The following is a 23,485-nucleotide window of genomic DNA, read 5'->3' as shown; positions in this document are numbered from 1 at the left end:
TCGAGGAGAAGCATATCTTTAATGAGGTTGCCCCTTTCTCTGAGAACATCTCTTGCTGAGGGTTTTTTCAAATCACAAACATTTTCTTCAGGAAGCAAGATGGCGGCCGCTACTGCAGCCAAGTGAGGAGCTACGTGGCGTCCTGCTTGAATCCGGACCGGGCTCACAGTTTGTGCGGGGTTAGCATTGTTGCTCTGCCGCCCTGCTCTGGCGAGTTGCTTCGGCTTTTGTTCCCGGGTTTGTGCTCCATGACCCGTTCAGCTTAAGCACAGCTCAAGCACAGCATTTGTCTGAGAGGAGGCTTTTCTCTCGGCTAAGACGGGAGCTGTGGCGGAGCCGAGCCGATAGAAGTACCACGCCCCGTGGCGAGTGCTGAGGTTTTGGGAGCATGAGAACGAGACGTGTGGAGACGCCGAGATGCCAGAGGTACGGAGCTGCTGAATCGTTGGCGTTTAGCTCAGCTTGGTGCATGGCTTGGTGTATGGCAGTCGGCAGTCGGCTTTTGATTAAGAAAAGAAGAAAGGATCAGAAATTGAGACACTGTAACATTGCTGCAAGTTATATGCGTCTGTGTTAAAACAGCAGGTTGGCATTTATATTTCTTTTGACAAGCCGGCTGAGGAGAAAAAAAAAACAAAAGAGGTCTGGGAACTGAACTTATTGCTGCGATTTTGTACGTCTTTGGGTTTAAATTGATATCCGAGCAGGTTTTCCTTTCTTTTTTTTTTTTGACCCCTCGAGACTGTTTGTACTGCTGGGACATTACCAATAGTGAATTAAAAAATTTGCCATCTGGTATTACTATAAGAGGAGCAGTTTTGTCCTGCCCGGCATAAACTTATTCTAAAGGCTATATTTTGACTCTTTTGATATATGTGCTCAGGCCATTAACAGTCTACATGGAAAATTATGGCACCTAAAGGCAGAGGGGGCCGAACAAAAGCAGTTGCAAGCTCAGCTGATGCAGATATCCCAGCCAGTACGACGCCTAGCAATGCCGAAAGTATTGCAACAAGATCTGCAGCAGAACTTAATCTCTTAGACAGATCTGTTCCAGAGACCCGTGCTCACCAGCAAAATCTGGTCAGTAAGGAGCCAATAATACCCGATTTATTTAGAAAAAAATGCAACTATTCCAAACAAGAATACTATGCAGACACCTCAAGATCTCACTAAAGGGAAGGTGCAAGGAGCGCAAGGAGCCCCTATAGCTGACCTGTCGGGCGCTGTTTCAAAAAATCGTGGTGTTAATTCTTTACTTACTGCTGCAAAGTTAGGGGGTGTGTGCCCTCCCCCCCTTGAAGAAGATATTGATAAAGATGTAGCTGAACTTTGCCAAGCGGTGGGCGAGGTCAGAGTCTCGCCACAAGTTAATAAAGGGGCATCGGAGAGGAAAATGGAGTAGCTTTCACTTCAAATTACGCTGAATCTATGGAATCGGGAGGTCAATTTTTCTCCATGTCCGATGTCTCACTAGCATCTGATGGTGAGATTGGCAAGGATGTGATTAACGAAGGCCACTTATCCTAAAAGGAATGGACTGACGATTGTAATCAAAACTCTGAGGAAGAATTTCCGGGCTCTGATGATCTGGTGAATGAGGGAACTCCAAACACAATTCACAATGCCATAGAGCTACAAAACTCTCCTTTGGGTGATAATCTTGGTGTAGTTGCTCAACCGCAGTGGGAAGGCGCTGGAGCGGCCCCGGAAATCCAAACCGAGCTCCCTGAATTTTTGGAAGGAGACAAAGAAATCACACTTAAATCTATTTACAACTTGCAAACTTCTATGTATAGGTTAATCATGGCTCATAGAGAGGAGACTAAGGCAGAAGGGCTTCGTACGCAAGGGGCTGTACGAAAAATGCAGAATATCGTACGTCACCTAGCCAAATCTAGTAGTGAAACTATTTCAAGAGTCAATGAGACTGAAGCCCGCATTTCTGTTGTGGAAGATGAACTCTCTACACAGAATAAGTCAATTAAGGACTTGGAGAATACCAGGCAAGATATTGACTGGAAGTTGACTGACCTGGAGAATCGAGCATGGCGCAATAATCTGCGTATTTTGGGGGTTGCTGAACGATCGGAGGGAAGAGACATTCATCGTTTTGTTGTGGACTTGTTCTCGGATGCTTTTCCAGATCTCCAGGGGTGGGTCTGGGATAAAGAAATCATCAGAGCTCATCGTTTTACCTTTAACCAAAAATGTGATCGGGGGGGGGGGGAGAATAAGAATCCAAGAGCTATTCTTATTTGTTTGCAAAATTACTTACTCCGTGTGATTTTGTATGACCAAGCTAGACCTTCAAAGACTAGAAAGGGATTGGGGCATGAGTTTTTTGTAAGGCCTGACTTTTGTCCAGTAACAGTGCAACAACATTGGAGGCTTAAGCAGCTAATGGCTCCAATCCAGTCTAAAGGGGGGCAGGTATTTTTGCTAAACCCTGCAAAGCTTAAGGTTGTATATAAGGGGAAAACTATTTTTTTCATGTCCGAGGTTAAAGCACAGCAATTTTTAGTTGAAATGTAGTAGAAGACAGGACAAAGGCTATATACCCCAGTCAGGCTTTCTTTTTCTTCTCTGGGTTTCTGGGGTTTTTCTTCCTCTTAAGAGTGTTGGGGATAAGATTCAATAAGGGCCTGGGTGGATCAGGCAGAACCACTTAGCTCATCTTCACTTTCCATCAATGAGGGCTTTTGCCCTTAAACTTCTGGTGGTGGGGTTTCGGGAGGAGGGTGGGTTGGGCGGGGTGGTTTGTGGGGGGGCTGGAGGGGAAAGGGCGTTGTGTTGGGTGCAGGGAAGTACAGCTGAAGGATGCTTAGTTTTGGTGTATTTGAAATATGTATGGCTGAGTTCAAATGTAGGAATGTTTTGTTTTTGTAAATGTAGGACCAACTGCGGTATTATACTAATACAAGATAATGGCTAAATTTTCGATTTGCTCTATTAATGTGTGTGGTTTAAATGATAAAAGAAAAAAAGGTATAACCGCCAAGGTGTTTAAAGCTATGCAGGCTAACGTAATTTGTATACAGGAGACTCATGTCTCTTGTCAAGTCAAGTCAGAATATATGTTTATTATGACCATAGTCTTTAAACAAATGCAAAAACAGTTTCACTGAGTAAAATATTCACATAAAAAGCAATAAAACCTTATTAAAATTGATCCAGTAACAATTCTTACGCACCATTATACAATTACAAAACACCAATAAAATTACATTTGCATTAGAACTTAAATTTACATTTAAAACACATTCCTTTAATTTACTACAGGATGTAGTTTCATTGGTTTAAAAATTCATACAGTACTACAGATTATTCCTGATTTCTTAGAGCACTCAGGGCCACCTTTATATATTTCCCAAGGGCAATTGCAATATCAATAGTGGGGATTTCAGTTAATAGGTTGGTCGTCTGCGCCCTTGTTCTTATATCGTGTTTTAGGAACACAGGTCGCAGCCACTGTTTCCGCTGTTCTAATAGTGTCAAACAATCAAGTAAGATATGTAGTAGTTCTCCTTTGGTTCCCAGCTTACACCTGCAACACCCTTGCTGATCTAACATTTTTGCTTTAAGGTCTCTGTTTATTAACCATGGGTTGATCCCAATCCGCAGCCTTAGAATCTCTTGCCTGTAGCAGCGATTGGGTAGGATGTCTAAATAGGGGAACCAATTTTCGTTGGACCAAGCGTTTATCATGTGTGCTACTGATTTCTTCTTCGCTAAATAACCTATGTCAATCATTCTGGATACTTCCTTCCCATTTAGCTTCAGCTACTGAGCGACCACTGTGCCCTTGGCCTGGTTGCCCCGACGCTCCCCGCCTGCTGCCTGCCTCTTACCTGCTGCCTGCCTGCCTGCTGCCGATCCAGCCCGGCGCCCCAGCCGCCGCAGGGCCGGCCGCCTGGATTTTCGCGCCGATTTTTGCCGCAATCCCGCCCCCCGCCTGCCGATAGGACCACGCGCTCCCCGCCTCCCGCCTGACCCGCCCTCCCGGCTCCCTTCTTATGACGCCCCCTCAGCGACCGCGCAGCAGACGCGCGCAGCGGGAGCGCCGACTGAGCGCCGAAGGTGCGCCAAAGGTAAGCCCGTCTGCGCCCGTCCGTGCCTGGACCGCGCCCAGTGCCAGGACCCCTGGCCCCCGCAGATCCCAGCCCACCCGCTGGACGTACGACGCCGCCATCCTCATCGCACTCAACGACGGACGAGTCCCGGGATGCTACCGTGCCACCCTGAGATGCTCCCACGGACCCTTCTGCTGCACCGCCTGCAAGTTCACCTGCATCCGGACCTGCCTCGCACCAGCACCCGCCAAGACGAACACCAGCAGCAACCACCTCAAGTGCATCCTGCTCAACACCCGCTCAGTCCACAGACACGCCATCGAACTCTGGAACCTCATCGACACCACAGCTCCTGACGTTGCCTTCCTCACGGAGACCTGGATGAATGCCTCTTCAGCGCCCGACATCGCCATCGCCATCCCAGAGGGCTACAAGTTCACCCGGAGGGACCGCACCGCCAACCAGATGGGAGGAGGCATCGCCATCATCCACAGGGACACCATCCGCATCACGACTTACACCGACAACATCCTGACTACCGCCGAACACCTACACTTCCAGATCCAAACCGACCCGAAGACCACCCTCAGAGGCACCCTGATCTACTGACCCCCGGGACCACGCACACAATTCAGCGAGGACATCGCCGACTTCGTCAGCCCGCATGCCCTCCCCTCCGCTGACTACATCCTCCTAGGGGACCTCAACTTCCACCTGGAGAACAACAACGACCGCAACACCACCACCCTGCTCGACAACCTCGCCAACCTCGGACTCAAGCAGCTGGTGACCACCCCCACCCACCTCGCCGGACACACACTCGACGCCGTCTTCTCATCCATTAAAGACATCACCTTCAACCACGCCGCAGGACTCCACTGGACGGACCACAGCTGCGTCCACTTCACCTTCAGAAGAACGACGATCCACCACCACCAGCAACAGGTCGCCCACAGAAACTGGAGCAAGATCACAGTCGACCAGCTCGCCGCTTCCCTGAGCCTGCACCCTCCCGCCAGCTCAACGAACCCCAGCCAAGCCGCCGACAACCTCACGATGTGGATCAGCAACTGCGCGGACGAACTCGCCCCACTGAAGACCCCGCCGAGCAGACCCGGCAGCAAGAAGGCCCCATGGTTCACCGACGAACTCAAGAGCTCCAAGAAGAACTGCCGAGCCCTCGAGAAAGCCTGGAGAAGGGAGCCAACACCGGACAACATGACCACCCTCAAGCTTGCCACCCGGAAGCACCACCAGCTGATCCGCGACACCAAGAAAACTGCATTCAAGGACCGACTGGACAACAACGCACACAACAGCAAGGAACTCTTCAACATCGTGAAAGAGCTCTCCAACCCCAACGCCGGAAACAACGACATCACCCCATCGCAAGAACTCTGCAACTCCCTCGCCTCCTGCTTCCACAACAAGATCGCGGACATACACAACAGCTTCAACACCCAACCGATGAACGCCACGTCCGACACGACCGAACCACCGCCCCCCACCACCACCCTCCGCGCCTGGACTCCGATCAGCACCGAAGACACCGTCCGCATGATGAACTCCATCCACTCCGGATCTCCGACCGACCCCTGCCCTCACCACGTCTTCAACAAGGCCGACGCTGTCATCGCACCCCACCTGCGGGACACCATCAACACCTCCTTCACCACCGCCACCTTCCCTGAGAGCTGGAAGCACGCCGAACTCAGCGCTCTACTCAAGAAACCAACAGCGGACCCCACCGAACTCAAAAATTACCGCCCCATCTCGCTGCTCCCGTTTCCGGCCAAAGTCATCGAGAAGACCGTCAACAAGCAACTGGCCGCCTTCCTCGAGACGAACGGATCCCTCGACCCCTCACAGTCTGGCTTCCGAGCCAACCACAGCACCGAGACCGCCTTCATCGCTGTCACCGATGACATCCGAACCCTGATGGACAACGGAGAAACAGCGGCCCTCATCCTCCTAGACCTCTCCGCGGCCTTCGACACCGTCTGCCACCGCACCCTAGTGCAGCGCCTCTACAACGTCGGAATCCAGGAGAAGGCACTGGAATGGATCATCTCCTTCCTTGACAGAAGAACCCAGAGAGTCCGCCTACCACCGTACAAATCAAAGGCCACCGAAGTCATCTGCGGCGTACCCCAAGGATCCTCGCTGAGCCCAACCCTCTTCAACGTCTACATGAGCCCCCTCGCGGCCATCGCACGCCAACACAACCTGAACATCATCTCCTACGCCGACGATACCCAGCTGATCCTCTCCCTTACCAACGACCCCGCCGCCGCCAGAGCCAACCTTCACGAAGGAATGAAAGAGGTAGCCGAGTGGATGTCGACCAGCCGCCTGAAGCTGAACTCGGACAAGACGGAAGTCCTCATCCTGGGATCCTCGCCCTCCGCCTGGGACGACTCCTGGTGGCCCCCCGCCCTGGGAACCGCACCCAAACCGACAGACCATGCACGCAACCTGGGCTTCATCCTGGACTCCTCCCTCTCCATGACCAAGCAAGTCAACGCCGTCTCCTCGTCGTGCTTCAACATCCTGCGCATGCTACAGAAAATCTTCCGGTGGATCCCCACCGAGACCAGGAAGACTGTCACCCAGGCCCTCGTCACCAGCCGACTGGACTACGGCAACGCCCTCTACGCCGGAACCACCACCAAGCTCCAGAAGAGACTCCAACGGATCCAGAACGCCTCAGCCAGACTCATCCTCGACATCCCACGACACAGCCACATCTCCGGACACCTAAGAGACCTGCACTGGCTCCCGGTCAACAAGAGAATCACCTTCCGTCTCCTTACCCATGCACACAAAGCTCTCCACGATCAAGGCCCGAGCTACCTCAAAAACCGCATCAACTTCTACGCTCCCAAACGACACCTCCGATCAGCCAGTCACGCCCTCGCCGCCGTCCCCCGCATCCGAAGAACGACAACAGGAGGAAGGTCCTTCTCCTACCTGGCCGCCAAGACCTGGAACTCCCTCCCTCCCGACCTGCGCCTGACCCAAGACCACCTCGCCTTCAGGAAGAAGCTCAAGACCTGGCTGTTCGGGCAGTAGCAGCACCCCCCCCCCCTAGCGCCTTGAGACCCTCCGGGTAAGTAGAGCGCTCTATAAATGTATATGATTGATTGATTGAGCTCACACTTGGTACAAAGAACTTGATACGTTTCCTGGTCCACATCTATCTTTAACCTTTTAAAGATTTGCAGCAATCTTTCCCTGCAGTCCTTTGCCTATTTTAGCTCACTATTCTGTATTTCTTTCCTACACCAGTGAGCTACTTTTTTCCCATCTGGATCTTCAAGTCTTTTCCAAAATCTGATTACAGCCATCTGTGTTTGTATCTCCCAAGCCTTTGTGCCTATTTCTGTTCTTATGGCTTGTATCTTAGAAGATTGTGGAAGAGATAAAAGACTTTTTATGCATTTCCCCTCCACCAAGTCCCAGGCCCCCTTACCGCTCAAATAAAGGATTTCCGCTCCATACAGGACTTGGGGGGGATCATTGCCTCAAAAGCTCTTAGCATTGGTCGATGTGACATCTCTCCATAATCCCTATTGAACATTTTTAGTCCACATATGGAAGTGTGTGCTTTTGCTTTTTGTGTTTCCAGATGGGCGCTCCAATTTAAAGACTTATCGAACCATATACCTAGGTATCAATACTCGTTAACTGTCTCCAGTTTGAGCTCGCCTACATCAATCAATCAATCAATCAATCAATCAATCAATCAAAGCATTTATATAGCGCACTACTCACCCGGAGGGTCTCAAGGCGCTAGGGGAGGGGGGGTCCGCTACTGCTCGAACAGCCAGGTCTTGAGCTGCTTCCTGAAGGCAAGGTAGTCCTGGGTCAGGCGGAGGTGGGTCGGGAGGGAGTTCCAAGTCTTGGCGTCCAGGTAGGCGAAGGACCTTCCTCCTGTGGTGGCTCTTCGGATGCGGCGGACGGCGGCGAGGGCGTGGCCGGTCGATCGAAGCTGGCGTGTGGGAGCGTAGAAGTTGTGGCGGCTGTTGAGGTATCCTGGGCCTTGGTTGTGTAGGGCTTTGTGTGCGTGGGTGAGGAGACGGAAGGTGATTCTCTTGTTGACCGGGAGCCAGTGCAGATCTCTCAGGTGTCCGGAGATGTGGCTGCGACGGGGGATGTCCAGGATGAGTCGTGCTGAGGCGTTCTGAATCCGCTGGAGTCTCTTCTGGAGTTTGGCGGTGGTTCCGGCGTAGAGGCAGTTGCCGTAGTCCAGACGGCTGGTGACGAGGGCCTGGGGGACCGTCTTCCTGGTCTCGGTGGGGATCCACCGGAAGATCTTACGTAGCATGCGCAGGATGTTGAAGCACGACAAGGAGACGGCGTTAACTTGTCTGGCCATGGAGAGGGAGGAGTCCAGGATGAAGCCCAGGTTGCGTGCGTGGTCTGTTGGTGTGGGTGCGCTGCCCAGGGCAGGGGGCCACCAGGAGTCGTCCCAGGCGGAGGGTGAAGATCCCAGGATGAGGACTTCCGTCTTGTCCGAGTTCAGTTTCAGGCAGCTGTTCATCATCCACTCGGGTACGTCTGTCATCCCTTCGTGTAGGTTGGCTCTGGCGGTGGCGGGGTCGTTGGTGAGGGAGAGGATCAGCTGGGTGTCGTCGGCGTAGGAGATGATGTTGAGGTTGTGTTGGCGTGCGATGGCTGCGAGGGGGCTCATGTCGACGTTGAAGAGGGTTGGGCTGAGCGAGGAGCCTTGAGGAACGCCGCAGATGACTTCGGTGGCTTCTGATCTGAACGGGGGGAGGCGGACTCTCGGTGTCCTTCCGGCGAGGATCGAGATGATCCGTTCCAGTGCCTTCTCCTGGATTCCGACGTTGCTGAGGCGCCGCACTAGGGTACGGTGGCAGACAGTGTCGAAGGCCGCGGAGAGTTCTAGGAGGATGAGGGCCGCTGTTTCTCCGTTGTCGAGCAGGGCTCGGATGTCATCGGTGGCTGCGATCAGGGCGGTCTCGGTGCTGTGGTTGGCCCGGAAGCCAGACTGCGAGAGGTCGAGGGATCCGTTCGTCTCGAGGAAGGCGGCCAGCTGCTTGTTGACGGTCTTTCCGATGACTTTTGCAGGAAACGGGAGCAGCGAGATGGGGCGGTAGTTCTTGAGGTCGGTGGGGTTGGCTGATGGCTTCTTTAGTAGAGCGCTGAGTTCGGCGTGCTCCCAGCTCTCCGGGAAGGTAGTGGTGTCGAAGGAGGTGTTGATGATGTCCCGCAGGTGGGGTGCGATGACCGCATCGGCCTTGTTGAAGACGTGGTGAGGGCAGGGGTCGGTCGGAGATCTGGAGTGGATGGAGTTCATCGTGCGGATGGTGTCTTCGGTGCTGATCGGGGTCCAGGCGCGGAGGGTGATGGTGGGGGGCGGTCGTTCAGTCGTGGCGTGCGTCGGTTGAGTGCTGAAGCTGTTGTGTATGTCCGGGATCTTGTTGTGGAAGTAGGAGGCGAGGGAGTTGCAGAGGTCTTGCGAAGGGGTGATGTTGTTGTTTCCGGCGTTGGGGTTGGAGAGCTCTTTAACGATGTTATATACCAACTGAACCTGCTTGTCTTTTTCCCAAAACATAAGGTTTTTGTTTTGTCTAGGTTCATTGTTAGAAATTTGCTAGCGCAATATGTATTGAAGGCGTTAAGCTTTCTTTGAAGGCCTCTCTCGGTCTGGTCTACTATTACCAGATCGTCTGCGTATAGTAAGCAGGGCACCTTGTTTCATCCATTTTGGGGCTTGCACCACCCTCAACCTCTAGGTGGGCCGGGAGGTCTGACAGGAATATAGAGAAAAGTTGTGGGGCCAACACACAGCCCTGTCTTAAACCATTGGCAACGGGTATTATTTGGGTCAAAGATCCCACGGTATCCCTAATGACTTGCCCCCAGTTTTCCCTGTGCAGTTCCTTTATTATGGTCAATAAGTCTTTGGGAATATTTACCTTCGTTAGAGTATCCCATAGACAGGCCCGATCGACTGAATCGAAGGCTGCTCGGAAGTCGACGAAACAGCAGCATAGCTTGCCGTTTTGTTCCGTCGACTTCTTTGCCATAGCCCATAACGCAAAACCATGGTCTATTGTGGAGTGGCCTGCTCTAAATCCTCCCTGTTCTGTGGGTACAATTTGAAACTCTTTTACCCATGCGTTCAGTTGGTTCAATACAATTTTTGAAAATACTTTCTCTCCTATATCAAGGAGGTTGATCAGCCGATAATTTTGTGGAGCCTCCATGCTCCCTTTCTTGTGGATTGGCCTAATTATGGTGCCCTTCCAAGTAGGTGGCATTATGCCTTCTTTTAGTATTACATGGAACATCTGGGCCAGAAATCTTGCCCACCATTTTACATCCGACTTCAGTATTATTGCAGTGAGATTGTCTGGTCCTGCCGCACGGGTTAGCTTCAGTTCTCTTATTGTAAGCTCTACTTGCTTTTCATTAAATTTGGATTTTAAATCTTCTGATATTTTTTGGCATTTTTTGGTCTCTACATACTCTCTAGGAGCTCTTACCCCGTACAGTTCCCTTATATACTCCTGCCATGCGGCCTCGCTCACCACACAATTTAATTCCCCATCTGTTGTTCCGGCTGCTGCCTTTACCAATTTCCAAAATTGTCTTAAGTTTTTTTCCTCAATTGCTTCTAACATGTCTAACCAGCATTTCTCTTTTTATGCCCTTTTTGCATCATTTACCATTGCTTTGAATTCTTTTTTCAGCTTGTTTATAAGTACCTGCCTCTCTTGTGTGAAGTTCTTTTTTTGCCTTCTTTGTGCTGCCCGTATCTCTTTTTTTTTGGTTTGGCACTCCACAGAAAACCCTTTACCTCGGTTTGCCAGTTTTACCCTTTTATGTTTGTCCCTTTTTAATTCTATTCTTAGGCACTGGACCACTTCTTCTAGCTTTCCTATTAACCATTATACATTTTTCTTCTCTAGATTTTCAGGTTCCATTTTAATTTGCATGGCCTTCAGTTTTTCCAGATATTCTTCCGTTAATCGTGTTGTCACCCGTTTTGGGTACTCGACCTCCTGGGTAATCACTGTATCTCTATGCAGTTTCCTTCCTGCAGATATTGTTAGGTGAAGAAGGTTATAGTCACTCACCTCTTTTTGTTCTATCCTAAACCCCCATACTTGTGGGAAATTCCAGGCTTGTATGAACATATAGTCGATAGGGCAATTCTGTAAGCCTAATTTAAAGGTCTTCCCTGCTGGGCAGTCTGTCTTTATTCTACCATTGAGACATTGAAGACCTCTACCTCCTAGGGCGTGTACTAGTTCTGATTCCTGTTTCGAGATCTCCCCAATTGGAAAACTAGCAGGGTTTATCCCGTACACCTCTAACAGTTCTCTATTCCATTGGTCAGCCTTTTTAGGATTTAGTTTGTGGTTAAAATCCCCCATTATTATTATTATGTCTGATGCATAGTTTTCTAGTATGCTGTCAACATCCTCTTTAAAGAACCTCATCTCCTTTTCATACTCTGCTCTATTGTCCCACTGCATATATACATTCATCAGAGTCAGCATTTTATATTTCAATTCCACTGTCAGTAGTTCTATTCTAGTTGATTGCACCCATTTACATTTCATTTTCAACAGTGTTACTTCTCTCAACACTTTTGTTGAAACCAGTGGCATCAAACTCCCCGATAGGCGGCCAAGGCTTTTATTCGTGGCTGGGCGATTTGAACTGTAGGTATCCCTCGGTAATTGGGGTTACGTCGCATGTCCAGGTCTCTTGTAGGCAGGCAATGTCCACTTTATTTATTATTTCCTTTATATATTCTCGTTTTTGCTCATTGCCTAGCCCATTCACATTCCAAGTTATGAGACCTAGATTTTGCGACACCCCCGCGTCCTATTTTACCTCACTCAGACCACCTTCTTCTTCCTCATCCTCCATGTAGCTTTCATTGGGATCTCCCACGGGACTACTACGTAAAGACCAGTTATCCCATGAGGTTTCATAAAAACACAATCCTGCGCACTCAAAAAGAATCATAATAACAATGTTATTAAGTAAGTTCAAATTTAGCAACAAAAGAAAGTCTTGTCCAGCGTCGTCATCATTGGAGGTTCTTTTGTCTCTCCTTTTATTAGAACAGCAGATAGGGCAATATATAAACAGCCAGCCGACACGTGTTTCGTTGTGGGACTGTACATGAACAGGCACCACAACTCTTCAGGCTGGAAAATACAAAAGGAATGAACTAAGTGTCACTCCTATCATATCAAAATATAGAGTACTATTTTATAGGCTCTATATCCCAAGTGACATTTTAGTCGAGGTACACCTCCTCATGTGGAACCCTAAGAAGCTTAAGTTTTACAAAAGTATCAAGTTTAAAACGAGTTGAGTTACAGATTCTTTAAAAAGAGTAACAAGAACATGACTCATGCAACACCCGTGTCGCAATTCTAAAGTCTATGCAATTGTGTTTGTGCGCCAAAACAACATTCCTTTAGTGATTCAAAAAGTGCTCATCACCACAGAAAGAACACGCCTTACACAATCGAATTGAATTATATGGTACCTCAAATGCAGAGATGTAAATTCCTAGGCTAGTCCCATGTGAAAAAAGAATAAAAGGAAGAAGGAAGAAGGAAAAAGAGAGGAAACGGAATTAAGAACCACGGAATATGTCTCGCAAAGTCATCACAGTACACTTCCTTAACTTCCAACTGCTAGTATATAGGTTGAGACTCACCCCAGTTCCGGTGATAATTCCAACCCGGAAGGGTAACCTTGTATTGTATATACACGAAATCAGGCGCCACTGTAAAAATATATAGAGGTTAAGATTTCGGTGGATCTAAACCTAAGGTGTATGTGTCAACAATCACCATAAGACACCTTAAAATCACTTATCTAAGTTGCAAATGGTTCAATCCTTATAGTCACCAACTGCTGTCATATCGACTTACAACGTTATAAAAATTTAACCTGACGAAGTTAAACCTCCTAAGTCATGAGGTTGAAGAAAAGATACCACCAAACTTATAATTATCACTAAAATCGAGGTGTGACAATCTGTCACTCTTTATACACCATAAATCTCCAGTCAAAAGGATATACACATAATGGTCCAGCTTACCAAATTTTCCGAAATTCGCAATGTGGACTGTCGATCTTCAATCCAAGTTACAAAAGTTATTATCACTCGACATCATATAATATATATTTCCGGTAGTGGAGAATTTCCAATTTCTAAAGAAACATAACCACGGGTGCGTGTGTTACGGAGTCCTACAAGATACCAAATTAATGCCCAATGTTAATCTTATGTTATGGAACAATATTCACCATAACAAATCTCACACAACGGAGTTGCAATAATAATGTCCCCAGACTCGTTCTTACCTACGGCTCTATCGCTCTCGCGCTACTGGCGTCTGAAACCCGGAAGTGAATAGGGTTTCAGACGGGAAGTGATGCCTAAGTACTGTTGCATGCCGAAAGCTGCAGCGCTGACCCATATGTCAGAAAGCATGAAACCAATGGTACCTGAGTTCAAGTGAACTGAACAATATATCCAACAAATATAGAAGCATGTGGTTCCTGATAATTAGTCCCAAATAATAAACTGTGCAGTCTATCATGCCCCACCGCCAGGTGTACTGCATGCTTCGTGCTGTACACTGCACGCTTGTGTTTACGGATGATAGTCCAACAACATTAAAGTATGCAGTCTATCATGACTAAACGTAAGGTGAACTGAATACTTCGTGCTCATTATGCACGCTTGAGTTAAACAAATAGAATGGTGTCGGTCCTTACAAGTATAGATACAAATCCAAAGGGTCACTTCCCAATGTGTCACCCTCAGTTCAATGCTAGACCATGAATAAAAATTAATTAGGTTCCAATGCCATGAAGTTCCCACAAATAAGTGGACACCAATTGAATATTTCAGGACAGAAAATAAGGTAATAATTAAACGTGAAATCTCAATAGGCCAGGAAATGAAAAAGAGGTAAATGGAAGACAGAAAAGTTACATTTAAATTTGCAAGAAGCAAAATGTATATGAAAGCCATTTCATAAAAATAATAGTTAACTGGTGCCATCTGTATAAGAGAATTAATATGTTATAACAATGGTTTTCCAAGTCAAATTATACATGAGAGTTCACAACAATTACTCTCAGAGTTAACACTAATTGTAACAGTATCTTTGTGCATATCTGGGTCCACTGAGTTGATTTATTATCACAACAATCTAAAATAAGCATTTAAATTCAATGAACCATGCATCTGAACGTGATAATATGTAGTCTCAAAAAGGGGAAAAACGGGTTATATTTCTTGATCCTAATCGCCTAAAAAGAACTGCATCTCATATAGCCCAACTGTATGTAACCTCATGATTCAGAGCGCCTCCGCGCGTCTCAAGCGTAATTCCCTGTTGCCACCTCTGATGTTTAAAGGGATATGTTCTATCCCAAAGAAAACAAACTCTTTCTTGGGTCCTTGAGCATGACATAAGCTTGCATGAATGGCTACAGGGTATCTGGGGTCCTGTTGTAAAAGGGCCCTGATGTGTTCTCCAATTCTATCTTTTAGACTTCTAATCGTACTGCCTACGTACTGAAGTCCACATTTACATTCAATAATGTAGACTACGAATTGAGTTACACAGTTGATGTTTGTACGAATCTCATAATTTCTGTTGTCGCATCCCCTAAAATTCTTGGTCTTATGCTTAGCCCACCGGCACACTCCACAAAATCCACATTTGAAAAAACCTTTGTTTGGGGAACTCAACCAAGATTCAGTTCCCTTGACTCTTGGTACCGTGGGACTCAGTCTATTCCGCAGGGTTCTTCCTCTCCTAAAAGTAATCTGAAGGTGACTGGTGATGTGTGGGGTGAGTGTTTTAACAGCCGTAAGGATCCCTCAATGTTTTTTGAGACTTTTTCTAAGAACATTACTGAGTTCATTGAAGTCAGTAACCATACGAGTTGTCTCTCCCTTGTCATTAGATGAAGATTTAGTTTTAAGTGTGTCTATTCTATTGACTTTTTTGATTCTATTCTTGGCCTTTTGAAGAATAGTGGGTGAGTAACATCTCTTTTCAAAACGTTTTTGTATGTCCTCAATACAGTTTTCAAATTCTACCTCCTCACTACAATTACGTCTTGCTCTGACAAATTCCCCAAAAGGTATAGCGTTGATCTGGTGTGTTGGATGTGAGCTATTGGCGTGTAGTAATGAATTACATGCAGTAACTTTCCTGAACAATCTGCTGCGCAATTCACAACCCTCTATGTATAACTCCATGTCTAAAAAGGAGATGTGTGTATAACTGGATTCCATAGTGAATTTCATCCCATATTCATTGTTGTTCAGGTATTCCGAGAATTGTTGTAATTCCTCATGTGTACCTGCCCATAATAGAAGGCAATCGTCAATGAATCTACCCCAATAAATTATTTTGTCAATCCATAAACTGCCCTTGTTGCCCCAAATCCAATCCTTTTCCAGGCACCCCATAAACAGTGAAGCAAATGATGGCGAAAATTTTGACCCCATCGCTACCTCTTTTGTTTGTTTATATCACTTTCCCCTCGAAGAGGAAAAAATTATTATGTAGGATTATCTGCATCATTCTAATTAGCATTTCATTCTGTTCCCATTCAGAGGCTGGACGTGTATTTAACCTCTGTGTTACTGCTGATAAACCTAGATCTGGGTCGATGTTAGTATATAGAGAAACCACGTCGAAAGTGGCTAAAATCATGCCACTTTGCCAGTCCATATCTGCTAAAATGCTCAAAATGTGTTTGGAGTCCTGTATAAAACTGGGCGATTTCCGTACCAAGGGTCCCAAGAAAACATCCACATATTCTGATAATTTTTCGGTGGGGCCTCCGATACCAGAAATGATCGGTCTACCAGGGGGGAAGTCTTGCTTTTTGTGCACCTTGGGTAGTGTGTATAGATAAGGATAAGTCGGTCTGAAAACCTTCAAGTAGGCCAATTCGTCATCATCAAGTAAACCTTGGGAATGCCACTCAACCAAGTGTTTGTTAATCATAATGCCTAATTGTCCAGTGGGATTATAAGACATAAGTTCATAACAGTTAGTGTCAGTGAGTTGGGATAAAATTTCATTAGTGTAGTCAGTTCTGTTCATTACCACCACATTACCCCATTTTTCAGCTTCTCTAATTAAAATTACTGGATCATTGCTTAATTTATTCAAAGCGAGTCTTTCACCTTGGGTCAGATTATCATTAAAGAGGCCACCATGATATTTCTTGGTGGTTTTAAACTCCTATTCTTCTAGGTCTTGTAAGACCCTTTTTTAAATATTGTCTACTGAGTTACCACCCGGAAGGGTCGGGGTCCATTTGGATTTATTTTTTAAACCACTGGTTATGGAATAGTCCATATCTACGTCAAGTTCCTCAAGGAGACGTGTCATAGTGTAGGGTAATTCTTCTACTTCAGAGATGGATAATAGCAACCTAGTTATGGAGCGACAAAAGAACCTCCAATGATAACGATGCTGGACAAGACTTTCTTTTGTTGCTAAATTTGAACTTACTTAATAACATTGTTATTGTGATTCTTTTTGAGTGCGCAGGATTGTGTTTTTATGTTGTAAGAGTGTAATCTGTTGCACTCCTATTGAGGGGTTTCAATTGAAAAAAACACACACACGTTTACTTTGCTAGAGCGCCTATTGAACCCGTATACTCAAAACCCTCCCTTCTGATCTCATCCCATGAGGTTTCATTACCTGTGTTATCTATTACTATGTTCCGGCAGCTGCGGTTACCTTCTTTTTCTCTATATAAATTCACTTGTCTCTTCTGTATACTGGCATGCTGTTTTAGAAAAGTATTGTCTGTAGGGGTTTTTATTTCTCTCTCAGGAATTATCCTTATTCCCTGTTGGGTTATCTCATTGGTGGCTTTCAGGATTGCACTTTTTACCAGGTCTGAGTGGAGTGAGATTTTTGTTATTTCCTTTCCATTCCTATTCTCTACAAAGCCAACTTGCCGAAGGTCGTTTATACAGATCCCACTCAGGCTACACCATTTTGCAAACACAGTTAAGATCTTTGCCCTATTTAGTGGGTTCGTTTTTCTTACCAACTTTCCCTTTTTCCCTGCAGGTAACTGATCCAAATATAACCATTTGTTGTTATCCCTCTCTTGTGCTTTCAAGTTGATTTCATGATTGTGATGACTAACATTTATTCTTCCTGGCTGCCACCCTTTGCTTCTCGCACCGGATGGTGCCTGTGCCTGTGGGCTAGCTGTACTATGGCCATTGTATTGTTCTGATGTTATCCTTACTTTCTGCTTCATGGTGCGGGTAGTTGAGGGTTTCTCGTTTGCCTCCTTACTTCTCTGATTTTTCCTTAATTCTATCGGGGGCTTTGTTGGTTTATCCTCCAATTGCAAGTGACTGTTTGGTATGTAGATCGGGGCTGAAGCGTTTAATCCTGGCTGTACCCCCCCGCCATTTTCTTCCCTTTTCTCTTTCCTGATGGTTTTGGTTCTTGATTCTTTTCAGCCCTCTTCCTGGCTGGGGCCGCTGCATACCCCGCGCCTTTTTATCAACATAGGTCATCTCGAAATGTATACGTTGTTTATGGCCTCGGCAGAATCCTTTGTTATAAATTGCTCTGTGGGGTGAGAAGTCCTTTCGAGGTTTACCATGATTGCCTCTGCTGGTTCATTCTCGACGCTTTACTCGGTGGGTGGTACTGCAACTATTGGCCTTGACATGCTTGGCATTTGGCTCTTTATCTCCACTAGTTCCTCTTCGATTTTTTTTAGATATTGTTTCTGAGCTTTCATCACTCCGTTGTTTGAAAGTGTTACTTCAAGGATTCCTTGTAATACCTTCTGCAACATCAATATTAGTTCCATCAAAGATGACGTGGATGTTACAGAAAGCTCTGAATCCTGAGTGTTGTTTCTATCTGGGTTTCCCTGGTGACCAGTACTTGTACCATCTTTCTGCAATTGAAATTTTTGCGTTTTGTGGTGCTGCGGGAGTTGATCAGGCGCGCCTCCCCAGACGTAACTCTGGCTCAGACTTTCGTTTCCCCTTTGCCCTTCATTCCCTGATGAATGTAACGAGAACATTTTTGGGGAGGATGATAGACGAAGCTCTGATATGTGGTGATTTTGGCTCAGGAGAGTCAGGTTTACCGATATGGGGTTCTCTCTTCCCTCCTCAATATCAAGGGCTTCTTCTTCGTGCAGTTCTCCCGTATCTATCCATATCTGGTTTGCTACTGTCGTACCTGACTTTTCACCGATCTCCTCACCATTTTCCTCCCTTTCTCCATCGTGTTCCGGAGTTATCACTGGATCTATCGATTTGTAGTGTTTCCCTACAAAGTCCTTCATGGATTTTGACGCTGCCGTGTTCTCTTTCTGTTTAGAAGTTGTTTGATTACATCCCCTTTTCGCCTGCTGGGCGTTCTTCGTTGCTCTTATGACTTTTCTTTTCTTGCGTCTCCCCTTGCTATTGTCGATAGGGGATGCCTGGCTTTCCTGGCTCTCCTCCAGAGATATTGAGCCCTCCATTAATTTACTCTTCTCTGGTTCTGCCACTGTGCATGATTTTTGCCCTCTTTTGGGTGCCATTTCTAAGTTTTTTGGTACCTAGTCTGTAGTTCTGCTGTAGTTGGTGTCTATATTTTAGTAGGAATTAAGTTACTATTTTTACCATTACATACATACTTTCACTTACCTCTGTTGTGTCTTAAAGCCTTGTATCCGTCAGCCTGCCTGCCTTGCCGCACTTGTAGATCTCTTTCACGGCGTCTCCCCGGCTTTTCCCTGTACTTGCCCTTCTTATACTATGGGGTTCTGTAGCCGGGATACAAGGGTCACACCTTTGCTTCTTGGCTCCTTGCTAATTCAGGTGCCTCAGGGAATACCCTTCTTTCGGACCATTGGCTGATTCTACCGGGCTGTCCAAGCTCTGCCAGGCCCCCCCCCTAATTCTGACTTTCAGTCGGTATGCCTCTGCAGAATCCTAGCAACAACGATTTCCCCCTTTGTTTCACTTCCTACAGGGGTGGGGGTTTAATGGGCGGTTGGTATTTTTACGAGCCGGCAACATGCGCTCCCAATCTTGCACGGTTTGTGCAGCTGGGGGGGTCTCTTGATGGCTCGCGGTTGCTGAGTTTCAAAAGCCGGCGTCATCACTATCCCGGCTTGTGGCTGGCGTTCAGCAGTGTTTCTGCGGCGTTCTGCTAGCCCTGCGCCCCACTCCGCACCCCGTTCCACGCTTCTTACCCTATGGGTTCCGCGATGCTCAGGGGGCTGGAGAGGTAGTCGGGGAATCTAGCGGTTGTCCTCGCGGTTGTCCTCGAATGTGAGCTACCCGCTTTCCTCGTCCTCTGTATTTGCGGTGCTCCACCAGGTCCGCTCTTGCTTGGCGCTCGATTCTTTGGTCTGGTTGCAGCTGTGAGAGGCAAGGCGCGGCTTAGGCACGACTAGGCAACAACATAGCAACTACAGGGAACATGTCTCTTGGTCAAATAGGGGATGGCTTAAGGACCTAGGAATGGAGGTTGTTGGATGCTCTCGTCAAAGTTCTATGATAAGGGGGGTGGCCATTTTGAAGAGGTTTGGGGTGGGGGATGTCAAGAGAGTTAAAGAAGACCCGTTGGGACGATGGGTCATTGCTGAATTTAAACTTGGGGGGTCGCTCATTACTATCTGTTCAGTCTATGCTTCTACGGTTGACGATCCCACAGCTTTTCATCAATTAAGTGTAGAGCTGGCCTTATGGCCACCTAAGTTAATATTATGTGGGGATTTTAATCTCCATTTGGATGAAACATTCAATATTTGTGGAAATACTGCATATATGGGGAGAAAAAAGAATGTATTCAAAGCAGTTAAGGGGATCGCTCAAGAATACCGTTTGATAGATGTGGGTTTCGAGAAAAGGGGAGGAACTTATGGATGCACTTTCTTTTCTGCCCCACATCAAAAACATTTTAGGTTGGATTATTTTTTTGTTGCAAGGAACTTTTTTAATGAGTTGATTCAAATGGAATACAGAGTCCTACCTAAAATTGTATTGGACCACAACCCCATCATGTTTAGTTTTGAGACAACTATGCCATTTAGCCCCCGGTCTTGGTCTTTTGACCGTAAGCTCTTGTTCGACGCATCCTATGTTGAGCATATGAACATTTGGATCCCTGAGTTTTTTGTTAATAATAAGGGTTCTGCCTCGTTAGAGGTAGTTTGGGACGCATTTAAGTGTGGGGTTCGAGGAGAAACGTTGAGCTACTCAATAAAAAACCAGAGGTTGATTCGAAATTACGAGGAATGTGAGATGAATAAATTGAGACTATTAGAGATTCGTCTAATGCAGGCTTGTAATAAGGGCCTAGCTACAGACAATATTATTAAGGTGCTATTGGCTTATAAGGTCAAGATTCATCAGGCATTCACTACAAAGTTTGCTCAGCAACTTGCAGCTTTTAGAACAGAGGTAAATGAGGTGGGTGAAAATTGAGGAAATCATCTGGCTAAGAGGGCAAGGCAGAAAGCTGTTTTCGCTAGTATTGATAAAATTAACGATATTACAGGTACGACTGTTAACAATTCTGCAGATATACTCAATGTGTTTTGTGATTTTTATTTACAACTTTATACTGATGATACGCAAGGAGACTGCATAGACCGAACAACTCAATTTATTGATCAGGCTTTGAATGGCATCTTATCTATGCAGGAGAGGGAGAATCTAGACTTGCTTATTACTTGGGAAGAGATCGAGGTGTCGTTATTATCATTGGCCTCAGGAAAAGCTGCAGGTCCCGATCTCATTCCCCTGGAGTTCTTTAAACATTTTCGAGATATACTAAAAGCAGAACTGGTGGATTTATTTCAAAGAGCTCAACAAGGTCTAGCCCCTCAGTCTTGGCATGATTCTATTATAATTGTGTTCCTTAAAAAGGGCAAACCTCCCCTGCTACCGTCATCCTTTCGCCCTATTTCCCTCATAAATGCTGATAGCAAAATGTTCTCTAAGATCCTTGCCTCACGCTTATCTAATATCATATCTCCATTAGTTCCAAATACCAACATGGTTTCATCCCTTCTCGAGATGCCGCGGATCATATCCGACGGGTGGTCACGTTTTTGGATTGGTCCCAGGCAACCCGGTCTAGTGTTGGACTCATATTTTTAGATGCTGAAAAAGCTTTTGACCAGGTTGCTTGGAACTATCTATGGGATGTGCTATCTAGGAAGGGAGTAGGTCCAGGGTTCCTACCGGCCTTAAAAACTATGTATATTGCTCCAAAAGCGTGTATTTGAATCAATGGCCAACTTTCTCCTTTTTTTTATCACCAGGGGCACCCGTCAAGAATGCCCCTGCTCACCCTTACTTTTTGCACTTTATATTGACCCCTTAATTAACCGGTTTATTATGGAACAAAGGATCAGCCCTATATGCTTAGCTAACATTAATTACCGCGCATTGGCTTACGCTGATGATATCGTTATAACAACTACTGTTGTGCAGACTGCTCTTCCTGCAATCAATGAACTTGCTAAACAATTTGGGGCATTCTCTGGGTATGACCTCAACATGGAGAAGACACAGATTTTATGCTCAGGAGATAATCCACATTTAAACATCCCTACTATTTCAGAGGTTGTATACTTAGGAATTAGAATAGCTTTGCCCATAGAGAAAATACCCGAACTTAATATAAATCCCATGATATCTCAAATTAATAGTTTGTTACAACGTTTAGACCATTTACACTTATCACTGTATGGTAGACTCAACATTTTAAAAATGTTGATTCTGCCAAAAGTGTTATATATGTACCGTACTATACCGCTGGAATTTCCTCCCTCTTGTTTTAAAAGTTGAGAAAGGACCACTTCCAGGTTTTTATGGGGTTACAAACGCCATCGGAAAGCTTTAAAAAAGATGATTTTGAGTACGAGTGTGGGGGATGGAATGTCCCTTATTTTTTCTTTTATTACTTAGCAGCAACGCTTCAATTTATCAGACCTCTTATAATTGGTGACAGAGCAGAAATTCCTGCTTGTCAAACTCCATTTATCTTTGAAATGATCATGGGTGAAGAAGCGAAAGGTAGCTTTCTTAAGGTTGTCGAGCCGAGCTAGTAAAAGAACACAAGGGGGTACTAGTGGTCTATATATAGGCTTATAAGAATAATGCTTACTTAGAGATATAGTGTGTGTGCGAGGACTACTGGGTGAAGAGAAGAGAAAAGAAAACCCATCAGCCCACCCAATGGCGGAGCTTCATCATCTGGGATTTTACTGTATATACTGGTATCCACCAAGTTCCTCACTAATAGAAATCGCAAGGGAACTATTGGTTATGGATCCACCAGTGATGAACAGCCAGAAGAGTGTTATGGTTGGGCGCTGTGGGAAGAGAAAGTGTTGCAGTGCTTAAAAAAAGGTGTATAATAATGTGATGTTAAAATTGACTATCATGGTGCCTAACAAACAACTTTATTAAGATTCCACCATGATGGCAAAGTTTAAAAGCAGAGTATGGATAGAATGTCAAACAAATAATACTATCCAATGGTAAATGTAATGGTCAACATGTTTCAGCCACTCATGGCTTTCTTCAGGACCTATTATTAATACTACTGCAACCGTGAAGACAAAAGTGAACTCAATTGTCCAAAGGACCATGCAAAAAACATATGACATACCATGAAGTGATGCTAAATGGTAGGCTATGAAGTCATGGTTTAAGGGGATCTTCTCCTGAAACAGAACAAGATACATGCAAACACACAGTCATAAACAATGTAAAGCAATATATACATGGTAAGTTAACATATACCAACCTAAGAGCAATAGCTCACTATGAGAAGTTTTATTATTTTAAATCGCTCACCCAAATTCTACTTGGGAGTAGCCTCACCTCTCCTGGCGCTCGCTCAGGAAAAAGAGGCCCCGCTCTGAAGAGATGGAAAGCAAAAACCACCATTACATCAAAATTGCAATGGTATATAAGCCATCTCCTTATATCAACTCTGATGTCTAGGGGGAAACAAACAAGACTACGGACTCCACTAGCCTCGTAGAGCAATGATCAATACTGAATAGTAAAACATAGTTTAGATGGTATTTGTTGTTGTTGTCAAAAATATTTCTATAGTTTCCAAGAAAAAGTTGCAAGTTCCTGGGTTTAAGATGTAGCACCCCAAATACCCAACCATGCAGTCTTCACAACTTGATCCCAAAGTTTATTTGAACTGCTAAATCGGGGTTAATCCAAAAGGATATATGTCGCCCCTATGTAAAGTAATCCTGTTGCAATCCTTGTAAATCGCGCAATTGCAACAAGTGAAACTCGCATAGTTTCAATCCTGTGAACAGTTAAACTATGAGCCTCACTGGACTGTGAA

Source organism: Lissotriton vulgaris, chromosome 5, assembly GCF_964263255.1.
Source record: "Lissotriton vulgaris chromosome 5, aLisVul1.2, whole genome shotgun sequence".
NCBI classification, from domain to species: Eukaryota; Metazoa; Chordata; class Amphibia; order Caudata; family Salamandridae; genus Lissotriton; species Lissotriton vulgaris.
Note: the sequence above shows the minus strand (reverse complement) of the source record.